The 14,925-nt window shown below is 44.1% G+C and overlaps 1 protein-coding gene and 1 non-coding gene across 2 annotated transcripts in view; one reads left to right on the top strand and one right to left on the bottom strand.

Moving 5' to 3' along the window:
- CD81 (CD81 molecule) overlaps window positions 1-14,925 on the bottom strand; it is a 64,985-nt gene that overhangs the window by 22,686 nt on the left and 27,374 nt on the right. The gene's annotated exons all lie outside the window — the stretch shown is intronic.
- Window positions 6,351-6,466, top strand: LOC116819392 (U5 spliceosomal RNA). Its single transcript, XR_004372403.1, has one exon. It is a non-coding gene; the product is annotated as a U5 spliceosomal RNA (small nuclear RNA).

Below are 14,925 nucleotides of genomic sequence, written 5' to 3'. Positions count from 1 at the left end.
ACTCTCTCTTCTTATGTTTGAACATAGGACTCCTCCTAACCTTACATAAGGAGACAACACAAACACGTCATCTGCCCTTTTCTATGCCCCCACCATCTGGTGAGGATTTTCAGACGCTTGCAAAGGCCTCTTCAGGCAAACAGCTGCACGACATGAGACAGGACAAACAGTGCTTGGTGCGTGCAGGGAACAAGCTAGTTTCAAGCCACAGAGACCACCCAAGGCTGCAACCACATGAAAAGGCAGGACAGACTGAGACAAGGCTCTGGAAATGGGTAATGAGATAGGAGCCCTTTGCTCTTGACAGTGCTATATGCAAGAAAGAATTTTTTGGGGGTGGGGGTGTCAGTCTAGCTACTACTAGGCCCTTATCAGAAAGCACAACATACCTACAATGAAGCTGGGGGTGAAATTTCTAGCCCTGGTAGATACATCGGTGCTAGCTCTGATCTAGAAGTTAGAGCGCTGAAAACACAAGCGTAGCTGTGGCAGCGCGCGTAGGTAGCTGCCTGCTTGTGTAAATACCTGGGGTCTCAGACAGTGTTATTCTCTGGGCTGCTAACCTGTCCCCCTGCTCACGCTGCTGCGGCTAGACTTCTATTTTTAGTCACAAGCTTGAGTGGACCTAGCAGGGGTATGTCTACTTGAGCTGGAAGTTACACCTCCTGCTCCAGTGTAGATGCACCTTAAAAGATTGTCTTACCAGGTCAGATATGAGGCATGATACTAGTTGTTTGAGGATGCCCATGCCAGTGCTTGGTCTATGGTTAAACAGACAACTCTGGTCTGCAGGGCTGTCAGTCAATCCAGCATCTTTTGTCTGCACTAAGTTCACTTTAAAAAGTGATGGCTTTTTTTTTTTTAAATTGGCCTTGATGAAACACAGAGGAACCGAAGCCAGCACATTCCTGGTGGAGTGACTCATGCACCTAGGGATCCTAGAACTAGAGGACCTTCCTTCCCCCCACACAATAGCTTGTTCACACAAGCAAGCACTACAATGTGCAACATACTACGGGCTCTCTCAGTCAACGTCCTCTGCTCCCCTCCCCCACTCTTCCTTTTGATTCTCTCTCTCTTTCAGCAGCTTTAACTTGTTTAGCTAATGGAATACAGTCTCTTCCACCCAGGTTGCCATGGCAATGTTTCCAAAAAAACCCAGCACCAAGGCATTCTCCACAGGAAGCCTGGGACACATTCCAAGTCCTGTCTGCCCGAGTGCTCGCCCTTTCCCCTGGGAATGCCCTTTAAAAAGAGGCGAAGAACAGAGGCACTGTGGCATAGGAATTCCTGGCTAGGGTCCACACTTATTTACTCCCAAAGGAAAAAGGGAGTTCTAGCCAGTCCTTGCTCCTTCCTCAGGACCAGCCCCCAGGGATCATCTGTCTAAGTCTTTTAGACATCTGCAATACCCCGAGGCGCCGGTTGGCAGTGCACACCCTGTCTTGCTGGGCGCACATCCTGTCCTGCCAGGTGCACATCCTGCTCTGCCTGGTGTTGCGTAGAGTAGAGGGACCTGGTTCGGGAAAGAGGCAAAGGAGGAGTCATCTTGACTTGTGGAGTATTGTATTAGTATTGTGGAGGAGCTGCACAACCAAGAGGTCCTGCGCTGAAGGCACTCCCTCATGTACAGAGGGAGGAAGAGACCCCAAAGCAGTGGGCTGGGAGGAGTCCTATATGGATGAACAAGAGGGCAACAGTAGTGTTTCCTTTAAAGCTAAGGGGAAGGCATTACAGGGAGCAGGATCTCTCTTCACACACAAGGGAGTGGTAGCTGTACCAGTTTAGACAGAGGAAGAGACAGGGAGGGAGAATCTCCATGTTAATTTTATTGCGCTTCCCAGGGGAATTAGCCAAGCCAGCCACTCTTTCCATCTCTGCGTTATATTTGATTTGTGTTCTTCCATGGTGGCGGTGGTGGGTGTTTTGCGACTCCCACTTTTTTTGGGGGGGGGGTGCCTTTTCTATCCAATTCCACCACCATCAGCACGTCTGGCCCCTCCTCTTTCTCTTTTCCCTTTCCTGAGAGCAGAGCTGCTGCTGAGTGGTCACTAATGACTTCCAGATGCAGCAGCAGCACAAGCCAGAGAGCAGAGCCCCAGAAATCCTGCATCAGAGGATGTGCAGGGAGAGATCAAAACAGTGCATACAGCCTGTTTGTGGGGAGGGATGAAAGGAGCGGGATGCACATTACCCACCTTCCTCATGAAAGGAAGAACAAAGCACCCACCCCAAATACTTCCCTCGCTCCCAACCCAGACATATTCCACACTCAAGTTTTTTCTATCCTGCCTCTTGGGTAGTGCAGGAAGAGGAAGAGGGTTTAAGCTTATTCCGTGAAGTGCATGCATAATAAAGAGGAGCCAGGAACATGGCCTGCAGCACCAGGACTAATGCACTGGCTGCACACCTCTATAATCAGGACAGATCATCATCCAAGCTTCACACATGGAAGATCCAGTCTGAAAAACACCCACTGGACCAGTTTCTGCTGGTTAGAACTACAAAGTGGGCGGGTGTTGGTACATATTCTGAGGTTGTCCTCATTCTGGATGATGCCCAGATCCAGTCTGGAGGCTTAGCGGATGCCTGAATACACAGATTTTGAAATAAACAAACCGACAGCTTAAAAACAACGGGAGCTTTACATTAAGCAGCTGGCAGCCTCACAAAGCAGAAAGGACACAAAAGACCCGTGCAGCATCCCAAATGGCAGACATAACTGGTGGGAAAGGATCAGAGAAAAATAAAAGTGGTTCGAGAGGAATTAATGCCGGGCAGCTCTTAAACAAAATGGATAAAGGAGCGGTTTAGGACTCCTCACTTTTGGAGAGCCTCTGTTATCTGCACCACCAATTTGAGAGCCTGAATTACTGCAGCTGTAGAGGGGATTGTAAAAGAAGCTACTAGTCTGATTGTACCTCCCCTACCTCCCTTCCAGCAGCAGGACTAGGGAGAAGCACTCCCAGCAGGATTCCATGCTCCTTCCTCCCTTAGCAGTTGGAGCACTGAATGCCTGGTTCATCTTCAGACTACTTGTGTAGTTATGCCACCCCTGAGAAAAAAGCCTTAACTTCCTTCCCATCCATCCCTTTTTCCTGAAGTGACCAGCAGCTGCATAGATGCAAAAATAAAACATAAGAATGGCCACAGTGGGTCAGACCAACAGTCCATCTAGTCCAGTATCCAGTCTTCTGACATTGTCAGATGCTTTTGGTTGTCAGAGGTTTAGAGACACCTGGCGCATGGGGTTGTGTCATTGACCATCTTGGCTAGTAGCTAAGTATCCTCCAGGAACTCATCTAATTCTTTCTTTAACCCAGTTACACTTTTGGGCTTCATAACACCCCAGCAATGAGTTTCACAGGTTTACTGTGTGTTGGGTGAAGAAGTTCTTCCTTGTATTTGTTTTAAACCTGCTACCTATTAATTTCATGAGGTGATGCCTCTTTCTTGTATTATGTGAAGGGGTAAATAACACTCCCTATTCACTTCCTCCATTCTGTTCACAGTTTCATAGGCCTCCAACATAGCCCCACTTTGTAACCTCTTTTCTAAGACGAGCAGTCCCCGTCTTTTTAATCTCTCCTCATATGGAAGCTGTTCCATACCCCTCATTTTTGTTACCCTTCTCCACACTTTTTCTAATCCTAATATGCATCGTTTTTGAGATGGGGCAACCAGAACTGCATGCAGTATTCAAGGGGTGGTCATACCATGGACTCATATTGTGGCGTTATATTTTCTTTTAATATCTCTCCCTTTCCTAATGGCTCCTAACATTGTTAGCTTTTTTGACTGCCACTGCACACTGAGCGGACGTTTTCAAAGAACTATCCATGATGACTGTAAGATCTCTTTCTTGAATGGTAACAGTTAATTTAGACCCCATCATTTTATATGTATACTTGGGATTATGTTTCCCGACTTGCATTACTTTGTAATTACCAACATTGAATTTCATCTGCCATTTTGTTGCCCAATCACCCAATTTAGTGAGATCCCTTTGTGACTCTTCACAGTCAGCTTTGGACTGAACTCTCAAGTCATTCTGCATCATCTGCAGGTTTTGCCACCTTACTGTTCACCCCCTTTTCCAGATCATTTATCAATACGTTGAAGGGATGCCCAAGGATATTTACCTCTCTCCACTTTGAAAACAGACCATTTATTCCTACCCTTTGCTTCCTACCTTTTAACCAGTTACTGATCCATGAGAAGACTATCCCTCTCATCTCATGACTGCTTACTTTGCTTAAGAGCCTTTGGTGAGGGACCTTGTCAAAGTGTTTTTGAAAGTCCAAGTACACAATATCCACTAGAACACCCTTATCCACATGTTTGTTGACTTTCGAAGAATTCTAATAGATTAGTGAGGCATTATTTCCCTTTACAAGAGCTGTGTCCCTCTTCCCCAACGTATTATGTTCCTCTATGTGTAAAGATTTTGTTCTTTACCACAGTTTCAACCAATTTGCCCAATATTGAAGTTAGGCTTACCAAACTGTAATTGCCAGGGTTGCCTCTGCAGCCTTATTTAAAAGGCTGTCTGCTAAGAGGTTCCCTTGTATATTTCTAGCCTTGACCAGATTCAGCTAGATTTCTTTAAAAGCAGCAAAGAGTCACCCACGAAAGCTCATGCTCCAATACGTCTGTTAGTCTATAAGGTGCCACAGGACTCTCTGCTGCTTTTACAGATCCAGACTAACACGGCTACCCCTCTGATATTAGATTTCTCTGATTATTAATTACTTGTCAGGATTCTTGTTTCCTCTTCTACTAGAATGAGAAGTACAGAGAGACTATAAAACAAAGTCCTGACACTCGGCCGTTTGACCTGTTTGATTTGGTCTGCCTGTCCCTCGTACACTACTGGAAATATCTCTATAGATCTTCAGGCTGTAGCACTACTTCTATTAATACTTTGTTCTGACACTCAGGAATTATAAGTTGGCCATGGGGAGTGTTAAATGGATACATATCCAAGACCCTAGGTTGTTAGTCTGAATCCAGCCCAGGTCAGTGCTGATGGAGTTATGTAGTGGCCAATGTGAAATTACTTTTGTAGTTTCTGATCAGTAAGAACTGTGTTCATTAGCATCCTTACTGTGAGATTGCCCAGAAACATCAGCGACTGAACTGGTGAGGGAGGAAACATGCCCAGCTGTTAAATATGCCAAACTTTAGGCTAACATTTTCAAAAGATGACTACTGATTTCTGGGTGCCCAACTTGACACACCTTAAAAGGAGCTTGATTTTTCAGGCCCTTTTAAAAGGTGTCTCAAATTGGGCACTCAAAAAAAAAAATCAATAGTCACTTTTGAAAATGGGAATCATAATCCCCAGGGCTTTTACAAGCACTAGATTCGACAAAAATTCCAGAAGGTTCCTCTGGAACAAAATCAAAGAACTGCAATATCTTGAAAGTTGCTGGTGTATGAGAAACCCATGGAAGAATTAATCTGGAAAAGCAACTTTCACTGATGCTAGAATCTGTGTCAGGCCCCTGAGAAATAATCAGCCAATGAGATTCTGTTCTGATGGTGTAATGTGTCTAATATGCCGTTCCATCGGATGCTCTGTTACTTTATAAGCTTGGAAAGTCTTGGGTTGGAGTTCTGTGGAAGGTGGAGGAAATTTCTCTCCTCCCTTTGAAGTCTATGAAAGCTCTTCTGATGTTCGGTTATTTTATTTAGCTGCCTCTAGACTCACTGCAAACAATGCAATTGTGTGATCACATCACCATGGAAGTGTGATCTCATGAAGATATTTATTTGGTGCTGAAGCCAGTCTTTGAAACTTGCAGGTTGTAGGGTAGTCCCATCATGAAGATGATGGGAAGCAAAAACCCCCTACATGAAACTAGAGTCACAGTGGTGATCGTAGGCACCCAGGTTTGTCCATCTCTGGGCTGGTGTAGAAAGCCTTTATGTGAAGCTGGTAACAGGGGCTTGGTTCTGCTTTCTTTTTGACCTGGTGTTTTATGGTTCAGTCACTAAAGCAGGGGTAGGCAGCCTATGGCACATGTGCCGAAGGCGGCACGCAAGCTGATTTTCAATGGCACTCACACTGCCCAGGTCCTGGCCACTGATCCAGGGGGCTCTACATTTTGATTTAATTTTAAATGAAGCTTCTTGAACATTTTAAAAACCATATTTACTTTACATACAACAATAGTTTAGTTATATATTATAGACGTCTAAAAAGAGACCTTCTAAAAACATTAAAATGCATTACTGGCATGCGAAACCTTAAATGAGAGTGAATAAATGAAGACTCGGCACACGGCTTCTGAAAGGTTGTCGATCCCTGCACTAAAGAGAAGAGAAAATACTTTGACTGCCTAGCAATACTCTGGTTTCTCTTCAGATCGTATAAATCTTTCGCCTTTTACTAAAGATTTCCGTGGAGAGGAACATTTATGAGTTTCTACTCAATTTTTTGAGGCTTCACTTCGGTGAAGCTACCAAAAATAAGCATGTGTTATTCTTAGCTATACTCGGCAGGAAGCAGTATTATATTCTGACAAGGGTTTCTAAGCAGCATGACCAGAGGGGTGTGTGGAATTTGCCTAGGCATATCTAGTACATCTCATGCCAGACAGTTTCACATGATTTTACATGGACAGCATCCTTAGACTAACATACGGAGGAACCGCAGCCTAATACAGCAACAGTCTAGAGTACACTGGCCGATGGGGTGAGGGAAGAGAATAATTGTAAGAAGTGAGAAGGAACACAATTTTCATACTAGAACATTGTATCCTTTGCACTGGCCCAAACCCCAGTGAAGAAATCGTCAGAGCGCAGGGCAGGGTGTAATTCGATCGCTTGCTATTAACAGGTGGATACAGATTTCCTATTTAGGATCTGCTGAGTTTGTGTGTTTCAAGAGCCACATGACCGCAGCATTCAATGGCAGTCTGATGAGAAACAGAAAAAATAAACCCAGGAGGGAGGAGGTGATGCAGAGTGCTCCCTGTTTTTCAAGTGAAGGATAAAATGGCAACTACTGCAGGTCGTAGACAAGCACTGTAAAAGCAACATTACCAACTACCCCTGGAGAAGTCTGAAAGAGAGAAAATAAAAACCATGAGGGCGAGAGGGTGATATAATATGCCCCAAAAACTTTGGACTTTAGCTAGACTCCAATCTAAGCTTTCCTTCATCCTCCCAAAGCCAGGACAAGATGTCTGTGACTCAGATGTTTGCATCCAATCAGCAGGACCAAAACACCTAGTGTTGCTGGGATCTGGGACTCCTTGATGTTACTGCTCTTTCAGCAGAACCAGCCTGCCACCATAATGGATTCGTCATGCGAGGCGAGATAAGTTGCTAACATTCTTATGTCATCCACCTCTCCCATCCCAGCACCTACCTTGGAACATCCTGCACCCAAACACGTGCCGACAGCATGCCTAGAGTTACTGTGCTCAGCTGCTAAATATCTCAGCTGGCTCCACCGATGCAACCTAGGGCCAAGACCATTCCTGTGAGACTCACAGGGCAAACAGGACCTCAGCACCCAGCAAACTGACACAATAGAGTCTTTCCTTTTACATCATGAGCTGCCTCTCCCATAGATTAGGGAGAAGGTCAGGTAAACCTCTAGTCAAAGTGTTTGGACTGTCTCACAGGTAGGAAGAATCAAACCAGAAAGATGTAGGTGCTCAATACAGATTTCCTACTAGAATTTAAGAGGTTAATGAGTAATATGGCACCCTCCTTAACCCTGTTTTCCAGGGAAAACAGCAATCCAAGATGACAAAAGGCCAAATTCTACCCTCTGCTTCATCGGTACAATGCCCATTGACTATCTACAATGGGGGCTGCTTGGATGGGACCTAGAGCAGAATTTGAACCAGAGGGTTGAGAAGGAAAATTAGCAACTGAAGCCCCCTCACCCCACCCCCCAAAAAAAACACTTGGGATGATTGGAGTAAGGAGTTAAATAGGGAAAGTGCTGAATGGGAGAAAGAGAGAAGACAGGGAGGAGAAGCATCAGACAGAGACAGCTGAATGAAACTCAGTGATGTTACAGAACTAGCCTTCCTAGAAATGCTTCCATTTTACATGCAGAAGGTGATAAAAGATAGTGACTCTCTACATTAAAAATAAAAGTGATCTGGCAAATCCTGATATCCTCTTACAAGCTAGCCAACAGTGTGGGAGAGCCAATGATAGCAGCGCTGCCCTGCACAGCATGTGGTAATAGCAAGCAGCCCATGCTGAATGCAGAATGTCATCGGTGTCTCAGTTTAGCCTCTCCATGGCACTTAACCAGCGCCAAGCCCCTAAGGGGGCACCGAGCATCTAGTTCCCTCCACCCCCTCTCTGAAGGTGCACTGGATACTTGTGATAGCTCAGTTCCCCACAGCACACACAGGCCATTCATCCCCTGAAGGTGTGACTCATCCTCTGTGCTTTAGCCTCTTGCCTCTACCCCCACAAACCTGCTGAAAAATGACTAAAGGCTCACAGCCTCTACAGATAGTTCTTCTCCAGGAGTGACCCCCTCACTTTCCCTTCCTTTACATTTCTTTCCCCTGCAAACTCCCAGCAGCTTTGCTTCACCACCTGCATCATTACATTCCCTGATGGGATTGAAGGAGGAGAGGAAACATGTGCCTTGGCAGCCAGGATCACAAGATTACAACCTGGGGGCCCGAGCCTACAAACCTTTCCTCCTGTGAGTGGTCCCATTGCCCTCAGTGGAACGACTTGTACAGCACACAATGAAATATTTGCAGAATAGAGCTTCTAGCTTTACTCAGCTGGATTAAGTCAGCCAAGTAGGACGGAGCTCCCATTATGCTCATTTGGGACTAAACAATGAGCCCTTTGTCAGCTAACCCCTCTAGACCCGAAGCAGCCGTCTGCCTCTGGTCCCATCCCTGCACTGCTGCCTCGCTAAAGTTTAGGCAGGGGACTGTTGGAGCTGCAGCAGCTGGAACATGCTGTCACTCTAGTATTTACAGCTTATGCAACTGGGGACACGTTAACACCATTACACACAGGTGCTGGAACTAGGGGTGCTGCTGCACTCCCTGGCTTGAAGTGGTTTCCATCATATACAGGGTTTACAGTTTGGTTCAGCACACCCATGACACAAATTGTTCCAGCACCCCTGCCATTACATTACCATTCACAGTCTCTAGGCCAAAGTGGAGAGATGAAAGAGTGTCTCCCAATGAAGTTCTTTATCCAGAAGCACTGGTCACACTTTGAATAAAGGGTTAGTAGATATTTTAATCAATGGTAAATCCATTGTTAGAGAGTTTGACAGGTCAACAGGTTGCTTATAAAAAGTATGTATTTATACTAGGGCTGTTGATTAATCACAGTTAACGAATGAGATTAACTCAAAAAATTAATCGTGATTAAAAAAATTAGTCATTATCAATCAGTTTTAATCACTCAGTTAAACAATAGAATACCAATAGAAATTTATTAAATATTTTGGATTTTTTCTACATTTTCAAATATTTTGATTAAATTACAAACACAGAATACAAAGTGTACAGTGCTCACTTTAGATTTATTACAAATATTTGCACTGAAAAATGATAGTATTTTTCAATTCACCTCATAAAAGTACTGTAGTGCAATCTCTTTATTGTGAAAGTGCAATGCACAAATGTATTTTTTTTGTTACGTACCTGCACTCAAAAACAAAGCAAAGCAATGTAAAACTTTAGAGCCTACAAGTCCAATCAGTTCTACTTCTTGTTCAGCCAATTGCTAAAAGAAATAAGTTTGTTTACATTTACAGGAGGTAATGCTGCCCGCTTCTTGTTTATAATGTCACCAGAAAGTGAGAACAGACATTCACATGGCACATTTGTAGCTAGCATTGCAAGGTATTTACATGCCAGATATGCTAAATATTCATATGCCTCTTCATGTTTTAGCCACTGTTCCAAAGGACATGCTTCCATGCTGACGACGCTCATTAAAAAAAATAATGCATTAATTAAATTTACGACTGAATTCCTTGGGGGAGAATTGTATGTTTCCTGCTGTTTTACCTGCATTCTGCCATTTTTTCATGTTATAACAGTTTCAGATGATGATCCAACAAGTTTTTCATTTTTAAGAACATTTTCACTGCAGATTTGACAAAAGGCAAAGAAGGTACCAGTGTGAAATTTCTGAAGACAGCTACGGCACTCAACCCAGGGTTTAAGAATCTGAAGTGCCTTCCAAAATCTGAGAGGGACAAAGTGTGGAGCATGCTTCCAGAAGTCTTAAAAGCGCAACACTCTGATGCAGAAACTATTGCACCCGAACTACCAAAAAGGTAAATCAACTTTGTGTTAGTAATGATGAAAATGAAAATGAACATGCATCAGTTTGCACTGCTTTGGATTGTTATCGAGCAGAACCAGTCATCAGCATGGACACGTCCTCTGGAATGGTGGTTGAAGCATGAAGGGACATATGAATCTTTAGCATATCTGGCACATAAATATCTTGCGACATCAGGTACAACCATACCATACAAATGTCTGTTCTCACTTTCAGCATTGTAAATGCTCCCCGCTTCTCGTTATCACCTGCAAATGTAAACAAACTTGTTTGTCTGAGTGACTGGCTGTACAAGAAGTAGGACTGAGTGGACTTTCAAGGCGCTGAAGTTTTACATGGTTTTATTTTTGAATGCAGTTATTTTTTGTACATAATTCTACACTTGTAAGTTCAACTTTCATGGTAAAGAGATTGCACTGCAGTACTTGTATTAGGTGAATTGAAAAATACTATTTTTTTTTTACAAAGCAAATATTTGTAATAAAAATAAATATAAAGTAAGCACTGTACACTTTGTATTCTGTGTGGCAACTGAAATAAAAATATTTGAAAATGTAGAAAACATCCAAAAATATTTAAATAAATGATTTTCTATTATTAACAGCACTATTAATTGTGATTAATTTTTGTAATTGCTTGAGTGTCCTAATATCTACTATCCTCTACCAGTGTGTTTCTAACAACTTATGAACACATACTGTGTCTGCAGTGTAGAATGGGCATTTCAGATGCAATGGTGGCGTGCAGCAGTGTTTCTGATTTTGCAACTATCAGTAAGGTGGAGGGAGGATGCATTTGGGAGCAAGCCGATTGCTCCTTCAAGATACAGGGGGAGATTTTCAGAAGGCAAAAGGCGGCAATCAAGGCACCCAATTCCTACCAAAAGATAGTGGTATGCCTTTGAAAAATCTCACCGCTAGGAGACATTTGTGAAAGTGCATGCGTCTGTAGAAATCTCCCTATTAGAGAATATAATTATGAACAGGGTAGGTAGGTGCTCATGCAAACATTTCCCTACTAGAGGATGTGAGAGAGAAAGATCACCCTAACCTCCCACACCATTGTTATTCTCTAAAGAGGGATGGTATGAGTCAACAACCTTTTTTAAAAACAGCATCAGGTAAGGGCAATAACAGGCTTGGCATGCATGTGTATATGATGCATGAGCAGATTGTGTGCCCAGCTCTTATGCAAAGAAAGCACGCCGGTGCATATTGCCTTACTGCTCCACAACAGAGGTAAACAACTGCTACTCAGGAAGCGTCCCCCTGCCTTAAGCTGCTGAAACACAAACTAGTTGTCTTTTGAAGAGTTGGAAGGATTAAATACTGTTTTCTGGATGGTCATGTCCACAATCAGAACAGAGGCTTAAAATGAAGAAGGAAAGAAAGAGCCAACAAATAAAATCTTGTTATGTCCTGGGAAGCCAATTCAAAACAAGCAGATAAATGGAACTGGTTGGAGACGGTGGGAAGCTAAAGCACATCAGAAAGAATGTTTCCTGTGGAAAACCCCAGCTTCAAGTGGCTTTCAACACAGAATGAAAACATGAATGGGGACAGCAGCTATGCACTGCCACATGAATTTGTAGCAATAGGTGCACCTAACAGTCAAGGTACAGGGCCTGCATCATGTGAGACTCTCCCCCTCCTTCCACTGTGCTTCACTGCAGGCTCCTCCCCTCCCCACGGCCGCACCCCAGGGAGCTCTTTTCTTAACTGACATTTAACAGGCGCTCCGAAGCTTTGGCCTCACTACTGAATCAAATCAGCAACTGAAGGAGGGGGAACAACCAAAACTCTAACATTAAAACAACATCCAGCTGCTCCACTCCCTCTGCCAACACGGAATGGAGAAACTTGGAGAACATAAACACTGGGAACGAGCACGCTGCCAGGCTTGTCACGGGGAAAGCAGCTTCATTTCTGGGAAGGAAGATAGAGCCTTCCAGCATACCGCACCCAATGAGCAAAAATGTCTAGTGCTACACCCCATATCCCTTACAGCTTCCCATACAGTCCCTCCTTGCTGGTTTCAGCACTCTCCCCACTGTGGGTAAAACTGACTGAGTTGGTTGTCACTTTACCTCCTTCACATGTATTCCCCTGCATAATAGCCTCTGCAGAACAGATCTCCACGGGCAGACAAAATGGCCAATCTGTCTCCTACCAATCCGTACAGCCTCACCAGATCTATCAACTAAACAGGGCTTCATCCCCAGATAGCTCTACTGCTTCTTGCTGTCCCACAGTCATGCCAACATTTGTTAAAAATACCCTAGTAAATTTTGGGAATAAACCCTCACACTGGACACTAAAATATTCTGCAAGGGAAAGAACACAGCAGGCCAGTCTACATTACAGAAGCTTCTGACTGTGAAATGGAAATATTGTGGGGGAAGGGTGGGGGAGAAAAAGCAGGGTATGGTGTACCGAGAAGGGAATGCCTAATTATAAAAGTCATCTCAGGCTCCAGACTGAGTGACAGGGAGCAGCTGAAGGAAATGCTCCACTACTATTACTGAATGGGAATTACAGTCATCACAGGGAAGCTAGGCAGATCTGTTACTTACTATAATTCATGAAATTTTAACAAAAGAGATCACATCCATTCTTGAGTGTCAAGAAGGCCAGTGGTAACGTGCTCCTACTTTAAGTCTGATAGGCCCATGTTGGATTGCTGATTCTGTCACTTTAAAACATTACAAGCACCTGCTATTGGAGCCAATCCTGAGCATATGCATCCTTGCAGAAAGACTCAAAAGAGAGACAAAACCCTGGAGGAAACCGTTTAGCTGTCCAATTGCTTGATTCTCTCAGATTTTGGAGGAAGATTAACAGCTTCTCCCAGTTTCCTTGTCCTCTGGGTAGCTTACCTCAGGCAGAGGTGCAGGGAAGGGACTCACTTTTTGCCCTTGAGAAGGTAACTAGTCTGGGGTAAATAGACACCTGGGCTCTCTGCCCCTTCGGTCTCACCATGTTAGAGTTTATATTGAAAGAGGGGATGTTCTGAATAAAGGCCAATGGTGTCCACATGCAGAAGTCTACAGAAGACCCTGGTGGAAGACTAAGGCCCTTTGTGGATTCAGGAATTAACACCTTCCACCCCTATGTACAGGGATAGAAAACTGACTACGTGTGTCGTTTTGCTGGGGGAGTGGAAGTTGAACTGGGATACCTTCCTATGAAGCAGATTATATTGGCTACTGCTGGTAGCAGGATATCTGACTACATGGAACATTGGGTCCAGCCTGGCATGGCAAGTTCTGCCTTTTTAATATTCCCTCAACAGGCAGTAGAAAGGGAAAGGATCCAAGTACACTGAAGCTAATGTTACATGCATTTACAACCAATCCATCTCTGCAGTCTCTGGGCACGCAAGGCCAGATTTTCAAGAGAGCTCAGCACCCAACGTGAATGTCATGTCAGTTGCTGTCATAAACAGATGGTTAAGGGTTAATGCCTCTTTTACCTGTAAAGGGTTAAGAAGCTTAGTAAACCTGGCTGACACCTGACCAGAGGACCAATCAGGGGACAAGATACTTTCAAATCTTGGTGGAGGGAAGTCTTTGTTTGTGTCTTGGGTGTTGTTCGCTCCTGGGACTAAGAGGGACCAGACGTCAGTCCAGGCTCTCCAAATCTTTCTGAACCATCTCCTCATGTTCAAAATTGTAAGTAACAGCCAGGCAAGGCAGATTAGTTTTATTTTTGTTTTCTCAACTTGTAAATGTTCCTTTATTTGTCTGAGAGGATTTTCTCTCTGCTTGCTGTAACTTTGAACCTAAGGCTAGAGGGGGTTCCTCGGGGCTATATGAATCTGATTACCCTGTAAAGTGTTTTCCATCCTGATTTTACAGAGATGATTTTTTTTTTTTTACTTTTCTTTCTTTAATTAAAAGCTCTCTTTTTAAGAACCTGATGGATCTTAAAACATGGAAAAATCAAAGGGGATTGGATCTGGACTCACCAGGGACTGGTGGCGGGAAAGGAGAGGGGATGGTTAATTTCTCCTTGTTTTAAGATCCAAAGGGTTTGGATCTGTGTTCACCAGGGAATTGGGGAAGCCTCTCAAGGCTGCCCAGGGAGGGGAAGGTTTTGGGGGGAACAAGAAGTGATCCAGACACTGAATTTTCTGGATGGTGGCAGAGTTACCAGATCTAAGCTAGTAATTAAGCTTAGAAGTGTCCATACAGGTCCCCCCATTTGTACCATAAAGTTCAGAGTGGGGAAGGAACCTTGACAGTTGCGGAGCTCTATGAAAAGTTGGGCTTACCGAGGGCACATGTAGGGTGTATATCCAGGTGCATGGATCCATTTATGAACTCAAGCACAAGTCTGAGCAGCTGTTATCACAATCCAGGCATCCCCCATTGTCCCATTATCAGAATGCACTCCTGTTATCCAGATGGCTGTAGTGCGACTGTATAACCCATTGTTTTGACAGGGAAGAGTGGTGAGCTGGTGTTATGGGGGTTCAACCAACACAACCAGACTGTCTTTAGTATCCTCTGAATCTATACAGATCAGCAGCCTGCCATTATGTTAGGGTTGTCACATGCAGTCTACTGAGGGCCTTATGAGAGAAGTGGATTGCGGTTCTAGGAACAATTCTCCACCT

This window comes from Chelonoidis abingdonii, chromosome 4, assembly GCF_003597395.2.
Source record: "Chelonoidis abingdonii isolate Lonesome George chromosome 4, CheloAbing_2.0, whole genome shotgun sequence".
In the NCBI taxonomy this organism is placed as follows: domain Eukaryota; kingdom Metazoa; phylum Chordata; order Testudines; family Testudinidae; genus Chelonoidis; species Chelonoidis abingdonii.
The sequence above is the reverse complement of the archived record's forward strand: the minus strand, read 5'-3'. Positions and strand labels throughout refer to the sequence as shown.